Raw genomic sequence first — 15968 nt, forward strand, 5'->3', positions numbered from 1 at the left:
CTATACACCAGTGAGAAAGAGAGAGAAAGAAGAGAGCACAGTCCACAATTAAAACATATTATTTCTGATGTTTTCTCTAACTTTCTTTAAAAAGCACATCATTGAGCATTTGGAACAGAGATTGTAAAATCTAACTACCATTTCCAGCTCAATTAAACACTTAAAATAGCACAGACGTAGCGTTAGAATCTTAACCTAATATAATTAGAATTATCATGATGTTGTTGAGCAAGCACATGCACCCCCACACACACAAGCTCATTACAACAACCTGAACTCAAGAACTATCACCATAGAGGACTATAAGGACTACAGATAAGATAAATTAACCATCTGTATAAAGGTGTGAATAAGACTAAGACAATATCCTTGTGATATCTAGATTTGAGCTAGAGGGAATGTTTTTAATATCAAATCAAATCAAATTAAATAGTCATTCATAGTCATAAATATCACATTCACACAAGTGTAAAGGTGAGTGACAATATATACACTATAAAACACAGAATATTGCTGCTGTCCAATGAAAAATATGTCTCTTCTTTTTTGTCCATTTTTAATTTTCTCCATGATTTGAACCCTGTAGCTGCTCTATATCCTGTGTCAATAATTCTGGGTGAATAGACCAATAGAAATGCTCTAAATTACTTGTAATAAACTCTTATTTTACACGGACTTCCATTCAAAGTTAAGAGATATTTTGCCTTCTTCTGCCAAGGCACCATTTTGGAGATACATGGACAGCAACACATCATTTTAATGTAAAGGCATTAAACATACAGATGTTTAATATTGCACTAAGCTCCCAGGACAACAAATTAGTCACCTTGTGTCACAAAGCAGATGTTAAAAAGGAGTGATTGCATTTGGGTGTGCCAAAAGACACAGTGTGAAGGCAGTAGCTGAATTTGCAGTTGTATCAAAGCTTATGGTCATACAGGTCTACCAGCAGTGGCAAAAATAAAAAGGTCTCCAGGATATTCTAGACCAAACTGGCTAACATGGACTACTGGCGTCCCACATGTCTCTGAGGACAGGAAGGTGATTGTGCCGAAAGTTAAATTATCTTGCTGGCCTACAAGGAGTCTTTTATCCTTCACTTAGAAGAAACACAATGATCATGATGCTACTCGATTTCAGAATCTGTTCGTTCTGAGCTATCACGAGTCCAGACATTACGGCCACTCTCTTCCCAGGCTGCCTTCCATTAGGTCTATTCATTTTGGCCAATGTACATCCTCCCCTTGCTCAAAGAAACCTCTTCTACCTTCCAGTCTTCACTATAGCTCAACAGAACAGTTGTCAGGCCACAGTGCCTGGTCTTTTTTCCCCAATCAATGAGCTCGTCTAGGTCATTAAGAGCGGTCATTAAAGCCAGTTCTCCAGTTTCAGCTGCTCTTCTCCGCCTAGCTCACCAGCCGTCTGAAAGAGCGTGCAATTAAAAGGTGCTTTCCATTCACAGAAGCTTAAACAAAGCCAATAATGTCCTGCTAGGGCCCATTGTTCTGCAGCCGTCAGCTTCCTAATGGACTTCCTAAGTGTTTGCAAAAGCCTCCCCTAGTGCGCCAGGCTGGGAGCCATGGAAGAAGTGCTGCAGATAAAGAATGAAAAGAGAGCGAAAATGCTGGAGAAGCTGAACAATGCAAGAAAGTGAAACATTAGAGGGTGACCATCATCTGGAGCAGCCCTGAGTGCTTTAATATGTCATAGGTTTTGAATGTAATTTTTAGGCCAAACTGAGGCCTACATAAAAACCTTAGAACTATACCTAGAACCTGGAGTGAAAGAGAAATGGAGAATTCTCAATCCACTGTTTACAGTCTGTTTACGTTGTTTGTGGAGACTGCGTGCGACTGTACGTGTCTAATAGAGTTTATTTGCATCTAAATTCAATAAGTCAAGCAATCAGCTGCTCTCCTGTCAGCACTTTGGAAACCTTCTCACTTTCTGGCTGCGTTCTGCTCTCTCGTTTCCTTTCTCTTTGTCAGCACTGATGCAATTAGACCCTTTCAGGCCTTTGAGGTGGCAGCGCAAATTATATTTGTCACTCATGGCATCGATGCCATGCTGAAACGGAATACATTAGCATGGAGGCAGTGACCCATGCGAGTTAGTTCTGCCCTGGGCAGCCAAGTGGCTCCGAAACGAGCCCATAACGACTCCCAACATCCGACAACAGGAAAAAGAAACATGATATTGTAAAACAGAGGACTGCAAAGGTATCGCAATCATGCCACACTGGAGGCCTGTGTACGCAGATGAGCCGTCACCAACGAGCCCAGGGCCAAGGCCAGGTGTATGAACAATGAGATGAGAAGGCGCTGTGCAAAATGTGTCTTAATGCAGTCGCAATATGTACTTAAACTGGGTCCGAAATGAAACAATCCGGCCTCTTTTCACAACAGGGCCGAATGGTTCTGAGTTTCAGTGTCTTGCAAACCGAGCTGAGTCACCACAGAAAGTGGTGAAGACATCAAATAAGACTAATAAGAATAGCTAGAGTACAACGAGTACAGGCCTCATCCAACATCGCTAGTGTAGCATTAGCACGGCCTAGCCGCTATGCTCAGATGTTGTTTGTAACAGCTGTGCTGGACAATGTACATGTTTTTGTGACTGTATGGGCCATATTTTGGCGCACTGTGCTGCTTGATTTAGGGCATGTCAGTGTGTCTTTGCTATCGTAACAACGGTAAAGGTACACCTATTGCTCGAAACATGCAAAAGGCATGTACTAAGAATTATTCATAGGTGTGTTTTGGGCATAACATGCAATAAACCAAATAAGCTTGTCACTCGCCGTTCCCTTTAAGAGCCAGGTGCGGTCTGACTTTGGTGGATTGCTATTTCAATGGTGCAAAGTGTGGGTGAACACATGTTGGCAATTCACTGCCAAGAGCAATGAACGTCAGACTGCTGACATCTGCCTACGCTGTTTTTAGTCAGTGGAGCTCCTGTGTTTTCCATTGCCAAGATAGCAATACACCAAAGATTTTCCTGAACACACCTCATCGAGACCACCACCACACCCAACAGCGTAGATATATTCACAAGCACCATTGCTATTTAAACAACGTAGCTGGACGGCGTAAAAATAGACTGTTGGCAGTGTGTAAGATGTGATGTGCCAGGTGTAAGACGGGGCCCCATATTACCTTTTATGCCAGGCCATCGGCCATAGCTATCTAATAGCATAGTGCTAACTGCATGCTGAAGTCGTCACACACTCACGTCAAACCTCGGTCAGTTCATTCCAACATTATCGGGCATACTACTTCTATTATATGGCCTCCTTAAACTGGACAGCTGACACGATCATTTACAGCTTCAGTAAGTTAGCTAGCATTAGCCAGCGACATTAGCCTTGCAGTTGTAGTGAAACACTAAAGAACGAATCTGACGCATAATTATTACGAGACTCTGTGTGTGAGCACTTTCTGGTCCTGACCTGGTAGACCTTAGTAAGCATTTGGCCCTGTGGTGGAATAGAGGCCTCAGTGTACTGTGATCCCCTAAACTGCACAGAAAATGTGATACTAATTGTGTTATGCTTGTAAGGCACAGGGTTTAAAAGGCACAGTAAAATGATAGAGCTGTCAACACACTCAGGACTCAGTGACCCGAAAAAATAACCACAATTTCCCACCAAAACTCTCCCTTGGGACTTTCTATTCTGCCTCTTACACTCGGTGAAGTGATAACTCAGTAAGTCAGAGCCGTAAATGTCATCTCATGAGTACTTCTGAGAGTTGTACTTGCTTCATTCTGTTGGCAAATATTCTTTTATCACATTTTCGAGGCCAATGCATCCTTCCTGCTATCGCTGCTGTCCAGAGACACATAATTCCATTTTAGAGAGGCCTGGTAACGGCTTGCAGGACTAGCTTGGAGGAAGGACCTCCTCAAGAAATTGCTATAGAAAGCGTACAACCACCAACTACCCTACTAGCCTAGTTTCAAATCCTTACACCACGACTTCTGACCTGGCATTCAACTGCCTTTAATAATTAACAGCATAGCACAGCTAATTAGCCGCCAGGGCTGATGTTGAGACTGAATGGCTCAAGGCTTCTGGAGATGTTCTTGTAAAAGTCAACTTTCTTAGTTACTAGGTTAGGTTAACTATGCTATTTAGGTAAGTAGAAGCATGTTGTATGCTACATTAAATGGAAAAAAAGTATTCGGACACCTGCTCCTTCATTGTTTCCTATGAAATCAAGGGTATAAAACTGTGTATCCTGCTTTTGTTGGAGTAACTGTCTCTACTGTCCAGGGAAGAAGGCTTTCTTTTAGATTTTGGAGAATCATTGCTGTGAGGATTTAAATGCATTCAGTGACAAGAGAGTTGTTAGTGAAGTCACGATGTTGCATGGTCCCCACTCCACCAAAAGAATTGAGGATTGAAGAATGGGGCACCAACCATTATTCCGAGAACACAGTTCCACTGCTCCACAGCTCAATGCTGGGGGGCTTTTTTTATACCTCTGTGGTTATACCTCACACCTGGCATTAGGCATGGTGCCAATAGGTTAATGCTTATCTGCTCCAGAGAGTCCTGTTCTATTGAAAATACTTCTCTACAAGGACTAGTGTCAGCAATAGGTGCAAGTTAAAGTAGCTGAATGCATTCATTAGAAGGGGTGTCCACAAACATTTGAACAGATAGGGTACATCTGACTGTCATACCCGGTTTAAGGAGGTGGAGATGGTGAAAGTGTACACAACGCTAACCAGTGTGTGGAATAAGTAAGGTATCTCGTCACTCCTCCCACATTTAACCACAGGGATTATCCCTCAAACACATGCCAAGGTGTAATATCCGACACATTAAGCTATAAACTATAGCATGTTGATGAGAAGACACCTCCGAGGGACGTGGGAATTAAACAGAGAACAAATTAGTGAGACGACATCAGAAGACATGGAGTGCCCATCCTAATCCATTAGCCCCTTTCTTTCTGCCCGGCCCATTTCCTTTAGGCCCTGCACTCCTGATGGGCCAATCCATTTAGAGGTTGGATGGATCACGCTGCCATCTCTAGGGGAAGTTTAGGTATGTGAGAGAGTGTTCATTAATAGTCTAATCCTCAACACCGAACCACATCTGATGGATGGAGTTTACGAGGTCTAACAAAAAGAAAGAAGCTTCAAATCTCTTACCCAGAAAACAGAACCCGATTCAACCTCTGTAGCTCTTGCTACATCAACGGAATTTGCATTGTTGTGCAAATGTCACCAGTACAGTCAAATAAGAGGCATAATTCAATGAACAAAGCCTGTCCTCATCTCTGAGGATCATGTTCGGTGTTACAAACAACGGGGGAGATCATTCAGCATAATCAGAATCACTAAGAAAGCCCTAATAATCTCTTTTTTGGACTCACAGAGGCACTTCTTTGGCAGGTGAGTTTCCCAGTGTTAACTTTAATAGAACGAGCCTCATGCAGCTCCCAGCATGCCTCTGTACTCATTACACTGATGCCTCTGAAATGCACTAGTGAGACCAAGCATAAGAGAGCGAGAGAGACACAGAGAGAGAGAGAAACAGATGAGAAGGGGTAGAGTTGGAGTCAGGAGGAGCATATATTGTTTTTTTAAAAAAAGGGGACACTGGTGGGACACTGGTGGTTAGGGTGTTGTGGCCTAAGTAGGCCTAAGTTGTAGGACTGTGGCAGAGCACATAACTTTACATTTAACTTTAACATTTTTTTTTTTACTTTGTTAATATTTCATTGTTTCTTCCTTATTTGCTACTGCCAAGTTAGCCACCCTTTCATAGCTCCCCCTAGCACTAGCAATGCTCCCAACACTAGGAGAGTACAGACCTAACACATTTCTCCTTCAACACATGCAATGCCAGCTACCACCACTTTACAAACTGCTGCGGATTAAGCATCGCCAAGAAAAGAACCAGGTCACCTGTGCCGTCCAACAATGCTGTAGAGCGATGAGGGCTGAACTATTTCACTGGACAGTTTTCAGTCCTGCTTGTGTGTCCGATAGGCTATCGCTGCTGTCCAGCATAATTCCATTTTAGAGAGGCCTGGTAACGGCTTGCAGGACTAGCTAGGAAGCAGGATCTCCTCAAGACATTGCTATAGAAAGCGTACAACCACCAACTACCCTACTAGCCTAGTTTCAAATCCTTACGCCACGACTTCTGACCTGGCATTTAACTGCCTTTAATAATTAACAGCATAGCACAGCAGGTACAGGCTAATTAGCCAGGGCTGATGTTGAGGCTGAATGGCTTAAGGCTTCTGGAGATGTTCTTCTGAAAGTCAACTTTTTTATCTACTAGGTTAGGTTAACTATGCTATTTAGGTAAGTAGAAGCATGTTGTATGCTACATTAAATGGAAAAAAAAGTATTTGGACACCTGCTCATTTATTGTTTCCTATGAAATCAAGGGTATTGAAATTGTTTATCCTGCTTTTGTTGGAGTAACTGTCTCTACTGTCGAGGAAGAAGACGTTCTTTTAGATTTTGGAGAATCATTGAGCGATGAGGGCAAATTAATTATTTCACTGGACAGTTTTCAGTCCTGCTTGTGTGTCACTATTGCTATCACTGTGTGTGATTGATTTGATTGATTGGAAACTCAATGCTTTTGGACCGTTCAGAATATTTTGTCCACTTGGTTTCATCGATACAAAATCACAGAATTTCTATCTAGAACTGTTCTGTGTTCTTAGGAGTTCTCCTGCTTTCTCGTTATCTGTGAAGTAGTTTGGCCAGTGTTGGATATAAACGCAGGTACGTAGAGACCAGTTGTGGTGGCAAGAAGGTGGAACCTAACTTTTCCAGACCTAATTAAATAAAGGTACCTAAATTGTTCTTGGCCTGGACATGCAGTTCTCAGAAAACTTTGTAATGGGTATTAAACCTATACCTAATGCTAAGATTCTTTAATATTCATCCCCATCAGATCCACCGTCTTACAATGTTAAAAAATAAAGGGTCTTATATGGTTCTTGGTTCTAGAAAAAATCTGTAATTGGTATAGAACCTATATCTCATGCTGAGATTCTTCAATCTTTAACCTTATCAATGTTTTACAGTCTTAAAAAGAAAGAAAGTTCATTAAATGGTTCTTGGCTGGAATGTACAGTTCTAGAAAAGCTAGGTACAGAACCAGTACAGAAATCTCATCAGACCATCAGGTTTCTAAATGGTTCTTGGCTTGAACAAGCAGTTCTCAGAAAACTTTTTAATGGGTATTAAGATTCTTTAATATTCAACCCCATCAGATCCAACATCTTACAGTCTAGGTTAAGGTTCTTATATGGTTCTTGGTTGTAGAAAATTCTTTAATGGGTATATAACCTATATCTCATGCTGAGGTTCTTCACTTTTCAGTCCCATCACAGTCTCACAGTCTTCAATCTTCAACTTTATCAATGTCTCACAGTCTTAAAAAGAAAGAAAGCTCCCTAAATGGTTATTGGCTGGAATGTACAGTTTTGGAAAAAGGGGTATAGAACCTATCACCTCATGCTGAGGTTCTTTCATCTAAAATCCCATCAGACCATCAGGTTTCTAAATGGTTCTTGGCTTGGACAAGCTGCTTGGATGTCTACTACCTACATCTCGTGCTGAGGTTCTTTAATCTTTAAGGAACTTCATGTTTAACTGTTTGATTATGTGCAACTGTAGAAGGAAATGCTGACATGAAATCAATAAATCTGATGCAGAGTCCAAAAAGAGGACATGTCCAGGAAAAAGAGGTCATATGGTCACCCAAGGAAACACCCTAGGATAAAATGTAAGAGTTACTCAGTGGTAGAAACAGCAAGTGAGTGCTTCATTGCTCTGATGTCTGAGATCTGATCATATTTTCTCCAAAATATCTCCCGACTCTCTCTCCCCATCTCTCTCTCTCTCTCTCTCTCTCTCTCTCTCTCTCTATTGAATCTGGCAGCCACTGATGCACTAAACTCAGCCATGTTACTCTACTACAGCTCATACGGTCACATTGTGATGAACGGTGTGAGGTTAACAAGCTCTCTTCACACACTCTCTTTCTCTCTCTCCCTTACACCATCTCTCCCTTCCTCTCTCTGATTTGGCTTTGTTGTACTTTGCGCTAGCATGTAACACCCGTGCCCCTGCCACTCACAAAAGCAGCAGACCCGTGCTGAGGAGTGCAAAAAGGAGAAAAAAAGCCAGTGATAGGCCATTCATTGTCTCTGACTAAAATAACACCATTTTAGTGGGGTAGAGGAGGAGGAGGAGGAAGAGGAGGGGGAAAAACAACAGCAAGGCTCGGGCTGAGCATTAATTTGCATTGGGAAGCCGGCTGGGTTTTTGTCCTTGCTGTGTGCCCGTGCCTGGCTGCAGCAGCGCTGGCAGTGCACTGCCGGGTCCCAGGTTGCCAGAGCCCAGCGGCTGTCAGGATGACAGACAGCATGGAACTGGAGGAGGAGAGGAATGAAGCCATTTGTTTACAGCGCCCCACGCTGTCACCCCGACGTGCGGGACACGCTGGCTGCCCGGGCCGAAGAGCCGCCGCAGAGGGCAGGCCGACGCCCAAAACAGCAGGGGAACAAGAGAGCAGACATAAAGCACCCGGCCAGAACACACTGGCCTCTGCCCCTCCCGATGGGCCGCACCAGCAAGACCAGCAAGCAGGTTTTAAATGTCATGTAAAAAAAAATCCCTGGGGCTGTTGACTGGAGCGTTACGGAGTGGTCCCTTCTTGTTCTAGAGCGGGCTATTACATGGATAAAGATCAAACTTGTAATCGTAGCTGAGGATTGTTGTGTAATTGAGTAAAGCCAACACTGGGAGGGGATTAGAAACTGTGCATTTAGGCTCATGTGTAGCAAAATGCATCTAGTTTGTGCATGTACTGGTTGGAATATCAGGCACTCTACTGATTTTTTAGGGACCAACAATCTATGAGTCACCAAAAACTCCAAGGCTCTTAAATGGCACTTGGCCTGGATGTATGGTTCCATGAAAAACAAACAAAACCAACGCTGGTGCACCTTCACGCTGTTACGCTAAGGTTCTTTAGATGTTAAAAGGTTCCTCAAACACAGCTCTTCAAAGATCCATTTTTGTGTATTTGCTGGAAACCAGTTAGTTTATCTATCTAGTCAGCTAAGTACCAGTGCTTGAAGTTGATGTGATGGCTTCAGCGTCTCCAAAAGCTTCTCCAAAAGGTCTTGTGGGATGTTCCTGGAGTGCAATGGTTAGGACCTGCCAAAAGTAGTCCAGGGAAGGACATCCAGTGAATGGGCACCCAAAGCTCATTCATGCTTGAGGGGAGTGAAGGCTAGCCCGTCTGGTCAAATCCCACAGAAGCTACTATAAGCACAAACTGCAGAGAAGGCTAGTACTGGCTATAGAATACAGAAAGGTGTCAGAGCACACAGGTCCATCGCAGCTTGTCGATTACAGGACTACATAGCTGCAAACCAGTCAGAGTGTCCATGCTGGGTCCTGGTTACTTCTGAAAGCAGGGAGCAATGAATGAAGATGGCCTGGGCAGTGAAGTGTGATGAAGTATGATGTTCTGGTCAGTGTTCTGCTGGGAAATATTGGGTTCAAGCAGCAGTTACTTTGACATGTACCACCTACCTAACCATTGTTGTGGACCTACACAACATTAGGCAGGGGGGTTCAATGGTATGGCTGATCATTGTATGTTAATATAGCAGCAAATATGTGGCTGTTTATCTTGTGAAATTATCTGATGAAACTATTAAGTAAAAACTCTTAAACTTCTTAAAATGCAAAGCCTACAATTTGCCTCGTGTCCTCTGGCTGGTCTCTTTTGACCGGCATGGCCGAACGGCACCACATCAATCCCGGAGTGTGATTCACCTTGGCTGCTGCTCCATTCTGATGTCCTTAGGAAGCTGAGCAATATCTCTCGGCGTAATGGAAGTTTATATTATTTTCAGCAGCTAGATAAAAAGGCACAAGAAAGAGAGTGACGGGTACCACAGCGAAGATGAAACAGTTCTGTCAGTGCCGTCGCCCGAGAGAGGTGAGCGATGACGAGAGGCGCAGGAAACGGCGATGGAACTCGGAGACGCCGTGGGAGACCACACTGGTGTTATTGATGAACTCTTCTGCTACTCCTCCTCTTTTATATCCTCAAGGATGGGTCACAGATCCCAGATCAGGACTGGCAGCCCTCGTCTTTCTCCTGCTGATGTATAGACCCGGTTGACATCCCAGAGAGAGGGCCATCATGAATCTTTAATGTTTCCTGTTCGTAAATTACAGTGGCACAATCAGCTGGGCTTTGCCTCTCCCAGCTCTATAAGAGACTTGGAGGTCTCATTAATAACTGATAGCGAGGCTGGGAGATTAGTGGTGTGTGAGCACCAATACACTCGCTCTGTGAAGCTGCAGGCGGCACGGCACTGCTCCGCATTCTGCTCACCGTTCCTCAAAAGGCTGCTTTTTACAAAAGCTGAAGAAACGGCTAATACGGCTACCACCCACTTGAACGTATTTTGTCAAATGAAAGGTGTGTGTACGCTCGCCATTCCTGACTGGCTTTAGGTGATGAAGGTTGCATTTGTCTGCTTCTGAAGGAGGGCTAGGATACAATTTATGAAACCAGCACTCGAGTTAATGATACTCCCATGAGCGCTGCTTAGCCGCATGCTCCGCCAATTTGTGATTCATTTCCATTCTTTAGAAAATCAGCCTTATTCTTCGTCAAGAGGGCCTCAGTGTGTCCCTTCCCTTTAAAGTTGTAAGGCACAAATAGCAGCTCATTGATCACAATCTTTGATGACTCCCACCCAATCTTAAACCTCTACAGGTTATTAATAACCAAACGCTAGAACTATTGAACTTTAGTTTTCATGCAGATGCATTCTGGCATTAGAGCCAATGTTTTAGGCCAAGAAACAGGATCTTTGAGGTCCAGGTCCAGATTGTGAAGGCCAGGCGACTGGGTCAGAGCATCTCCAAAACGGCATCCAGGTTAAGCTGTAATTAGTATGTACAAAAAGTGCTCCAATGAAGGACAATTGGTGAACCATGGTTATGGAAAGCTAAGACAAGCCCATCATATGCAATCCCAAAGAATTGCTACTGTAAAAAAAGTTTAAAAAGTTTACTGGTCACAAGGTGTCCCGACAAACAGTTGCATGGTAGCTTGCTCGTGTATGGAGCTAGATAGCTTAGACCAGTCTGAGAGCCCACCAGAGCCCACCAAAAGCATCTATAACCAGTTATAATTCTCTTCTTTCACAGTGCCAAAACTGGTCCCAGGCTGAACACAGTTTTCTACAGGTCCCGTCCATCATTCTTTAGATTGTTAAGCCCACAGCTGGAACGTAGCGCTCGCTCTGTTTTCCTGAGTCATCACGTATCTATTTCCTTCAGTACGGTAACTGTGAGGGGAACGAGTGCAGGAGCAGTGTCCCGTCCTTGTCAGTTCTGCCACTCCGCTGCTGGCTGCTATATTGAGACGTGTCATTACTCATTTCTGACGTTTCATTTTTCCACAGAGGGAGTGGAGCCAGAGCATCAGGCTGAGACACGGATTTGCATTGCATATTTCCAGCTTCAGAGCAGTGGGTACCCAGGTACTGCACCCTATCTCAACTATGCCTGCTCTGACAGGGCGTGCGAGAGAGAAAGAGAGAGAGAGAGAGAGAGAGAGAGAGAGAGAGAGAGAGAGAGAGAGGGAGTAAAATACACTATTGACCTGTTCATAGCAGTGTCATGAGACAGCTGCTAAACAGCACATTATTGACAGAGGGACTGACAGGGGAACTGGATTAAGGACATGAGGACAGACACTGCCCCCGTGGCCCACTGACACGATGACAGCATGCAGTGCAGATGGAAGGAGGACGGCACACAGTACAGATGGAGGGAGAGAGGGATGAGCAGGGATGAGTGGCAGGGCACACGCTGAACTTTACAAGAGGCAGTTCTGGGTCAGAGAGCTAGAAAAGCCAAAAAAGTCAAGGCTCAGCAGAAACTTGGAGAAGAAATGATGGACCATAAACATAGCCTGACAAACTTTCCAAGTATGGATATCTGTCAGGCAAGATAGAAACTGCCTAGGTCTGACTTATTGGATTAAACATTAGGGCCTCAACTGGTCACCATCGTGACAACAAGAGGGACCCACTGGAAGTCTCCCAAAGGTTTGTAGTTGGGAAAAAATAGCCCAAATAAAACAAGTATTTGAGAAACAATGACCAAACCTGACCATACGTGACCACAACTGACCAAACTCATAGTGTGTAGGTCATGTTGGGTTCAATCAAATACTTCTAGCTCTGATAGAGTAGAATTTCTGAGAGATAGGGTTGGAGATTGGAGATCTTCATCACAACATTGGCCTTCGCAATATTGATATCACCAGGTTTTGACAAGTTTGAGTGCTATGTGCTAGGTGTTTTGGGGTTGGGTATCCCTTCTAATGAATGGATTCAGCTACTTTAAGTTGCACTCATTGCTGACACAGACGTCCCTGTAGCAAAAAAGAAATACTGCCAATGGAATAGGACTCTCTGGAGCAGACAAAATATGAACCTTTTGGCACCAAGCCTAATGCTAGGCAAGAGCTAGAAGGGTATAAAGAATGATGGATGGTCCTTCATCTCCTACTTAGGGATGGGGTGACCTCATCCTGACCTCAAAAAGGGTTTTGTTGCTGAATGCAATCAAATCACAGCAATGCTCCAAAATCTGATGGAACGACTTTCCTGGACAAGCTAGCAGCAACAAAAGCAGGCTACTTTATTTGAATAATAATTTAATAATTTTGTAAGTATAAATGAATGACTAGGTGTCCCAATACTTTTGTCAATTTAGTGCATTTGTGTGGTTAAAATAATTCATGCCAAGCATGGGTTCATAATTTTGAATATAATTCATAACTGCAGCCTCAGCTTTCTGTTCTTGGCTGACAGAAGCAGAAGCCGGCGGGGTCTTCTGCTGTTGTAGCCCATCCACCTCAAGGTTGGACGTGTTGCTGTTCACTCTGAGATGCTTATCTGCTCACTAAAATTGTACAGAGCGGTTTTCTGTACAGAGTGCAGTTACTGTAGGCTTTCTACAGCTCCAATCAGTCCTGGCTATTCAACTCAACTGCCGCTCACTGGATGCTTTTCTCTATTATAGCATTTTGAGGAAACTCTAGAGACTTCAGTTCTATGCCTATGATTGGTAAATTGGTAACATTGCAAGACTGAGGAAGTGTACAGGTCTTCCTAATAAGGTGCGCAACAACTAGGCATATTAGAGGAACCGAGGGCTGGAGTCCAGCATTCCTTGCTTTAGCATAATCGCCTAATACTGCCAATCAACAGCTGGTTGAATCAGGAGTTCCCCACCCCTGCGTCAACCCATGCATCTGCAAACAACTCTGGAAGTCAAGAAACCGGCCTAGAATTAGAAGCATTTTACAACATAATCAGCACGGCTAATCACGTCATCCTCTGCTTACCATCCCTACGAGGTGTAATGCAAGCTGAGGATGAGAAAAAGGCAAAAAGGCCAGGGAGACTCAATGTTCTCATTTGTTCTGGAATCATCTCATCTCTGTAGCACGTTAGATGCCAAAGAATTGACAAAGGCTCATAAATAAGCATTTCCGTTCTGGATTTAGGCCTTTGTTCGTGCTATTATCACATTCTGCTTTCTATTCATTCGCCTGGAAAGGCAAGGTATTCTCCTTCCACACAACAGAACCTGAGAAAAATGAAAAGCTACAGTGCCTGTGTGTCTCCTGCATGCATTTTCAATTGAAATCTGTTCTTTCATTAATTCCTATATTGATCTTGGGCAGAGGAGTGTGAATTATGCCGTGAATTCTCAGTTTCCTCATAATAGCCTCCATTTATCAGAGCCCTGCCTCTTCAGCAGCTCCCATCACTGTGCTGGCCTCTGGGGCCCATAAAAACATTTTTCTATTTCCTCTCACACTTATCAATAATCAAAGCGCAATAAAACTGGCAATTAGGCCAAATACTGCATTTAGAACTCGCACTTTATTTTTTCAGCCAGTCACTGGATGGTTTACAGCTGAAAGAAGGCCAATGGCTTTGAACCTGCTTTCCTTTCTTTCTCTCTTTTTTTTTTCCTTGTAGCTGTGCTTGACAGTGATTACAGGCTATATGATCCATAATGAGGCCTTTCTCCATGCCTTAATTCTGCCTCTTCACGCACGGCTATTCTAATCCAGCTCTCCCTGCTTGCGCCAATCACTCGGCCAAAGCTATTACTGCCACGAGTGGCTTACGTGGAACTCGCGGCAAAGCGTGAAAAGCTGCGAGATGGTTCCTCCGCCTTTTGTCGTCAAGGAGAGCGGCCCTGAATGCTAAGAGCAGCATACCAATGCAGGTTTTGTAAAAGAGAATGAGGCAACTCAACAGGCGGGTCGTGTCTGGGTCGCAGTGCGCAAGGACAACGGCAGAAACTGTACTGTTTATTGCTGCGGTGTTTGTCGTCTTGCTATTAAGAAGGTCTTTCAATGGCTTTCAATGAACATCCATCTCTTCTGAAACAATAAGGAACGGAGAACGAACGACTAAGAGCAGCAGACAGCAAGAGAAGAAGCGATGTCATGCAAGAAGCTCCAGCAGTCCTTCATTAGGAGCTCCAACCTGGAGCTGGAGGGATGGCACCACAGGGATACCTGCTCCAGAGATCAGGAACCGCCTGTGTCTCTAATCACCAGGGAGGAACCAATCGCCCAAGACAGGCCTGGGAAAGCTTTTAATCAAGTCAGAGTCAGCGACCCTGAGAGGCATCAGAGGCTGGAATGGGGTCGGCTCGATGTCTCTGACACTTGACCAGGCATGGGTGAGTGGCTGGAAAGAAAGAGACTGCTTGGGAATTTGAATAAAAAGAAGAAAGGCGGTGGTAAAGAAGGGCAATAAAGAGGCAGAAAGTGAGACCGAGAGTTTGCCAATGCTGACCGTAATGAGAGTGAAGGCCATGCCCTATTTCTTTCACAGAGAGTGGGCAGTGTAGCGTACATGTATAAACATAGCTAAGTCCTGCATGTCACCCACATGCTGTAGAAAGCTCTATAGTTTGTCTGCTGTAAGAGCACACAAGGGGTTAATTCAGATGTCAGCACTGATTCCTAGCCTGGCCTAATGAGCATTGGCTTAGTGGACCTAGCCCCTAGGGGGCCCTCAACCTGCATGGATTTGACCTATAATACAATTTATGTTCAAATGTTTGTGGACATCTCTGATCTCTTCTAATGAATGCAGCTACTTCAAAGTTGCACCCACTGCTGTCTAGCCCCTGTACAGTTGTATCGTCATACCATCTCAACATAGTACCATGGTATACAGTATTATGCAGGGAGGGGGGTTTGCTTAGCTAGCACTTCTATACTTACACCAAGTATCAGACAGCCCAGAACGAAATGAGGTTCTGCCATGTTTGGACTTGTAGTGGGCTATCTAGGCAAGCCATGCATCTGCAAACAACTCTGAAAGTCAGGAAACGCAAAGCAAGATGAGACGGGTTCTGCCGTGTTCGGACTTGTAGACGGCTATGAAGGCACTGATTAGCAAGCTAGCAGGCCAAACACCCTTCTGTCTGGACCGTATTCTAGCTAACTAAGGCCCAAATCACTTGATCTCTGAAAGCGCAAAGTCGGGCGACACGTTCTGCCGTGTTTAGACTCGTAGTCGGCTATCTAGGCTTGGATAAGTTAGCTAGCCAGGCAAATACCACAGCACAGATCGTGTCCCAGCTGACTAAAGATTCAGAGTCGAGTGAGTGGTCTTAGGAGTGTTTTCCACTGTTTTCAGGCACATTTAAGAGACCATTAGGATCCTTTTACACAAACTCAGCATGTCGCCAAACTCACAAGTACAGTGGCATCGCTAGTTAGTGAGCTCCCACAGCGCCCCCAGCCTGTAGCTCTCTTAAATGCACATGGAGAGTTTTTGGCCATGTACTATATTGAGGCAGAACCGAAATGATACGGTAATACCATTATACCAACCAAGCCTAAG

General features: G+C 44.2%; 1 protein-coding gene across 1 annotated transcript in view; it reads right to left on the reverse strand.

Annotated features, from left to right (window-relative positions):
• cdh13 (cadherin 13, H-cadherin (heart)) overlaps nt 1-15968 on the reverse strand; it is a 487795-nt gene that overhangs the window by 284322 nt on the left and 187505 nt on the right. The gene's annotated exons all lie outside the window — the stretch shown is intronic.

Source organism: Salminus brasiliensis, chromosome 13, assembly GCF_030463535.1.
Source record: "Salminus brasiliensis chromosome 13, fSalBra1.hap2, whole genome shotgun sequence".
In the NCBI taxonomy this organism is placed as follows: Eukaryota; Metazoa; Chordata; class Actinopteri; order Characiformes; family Bryconidae; genus Salminus; species Salminus brasiliensis.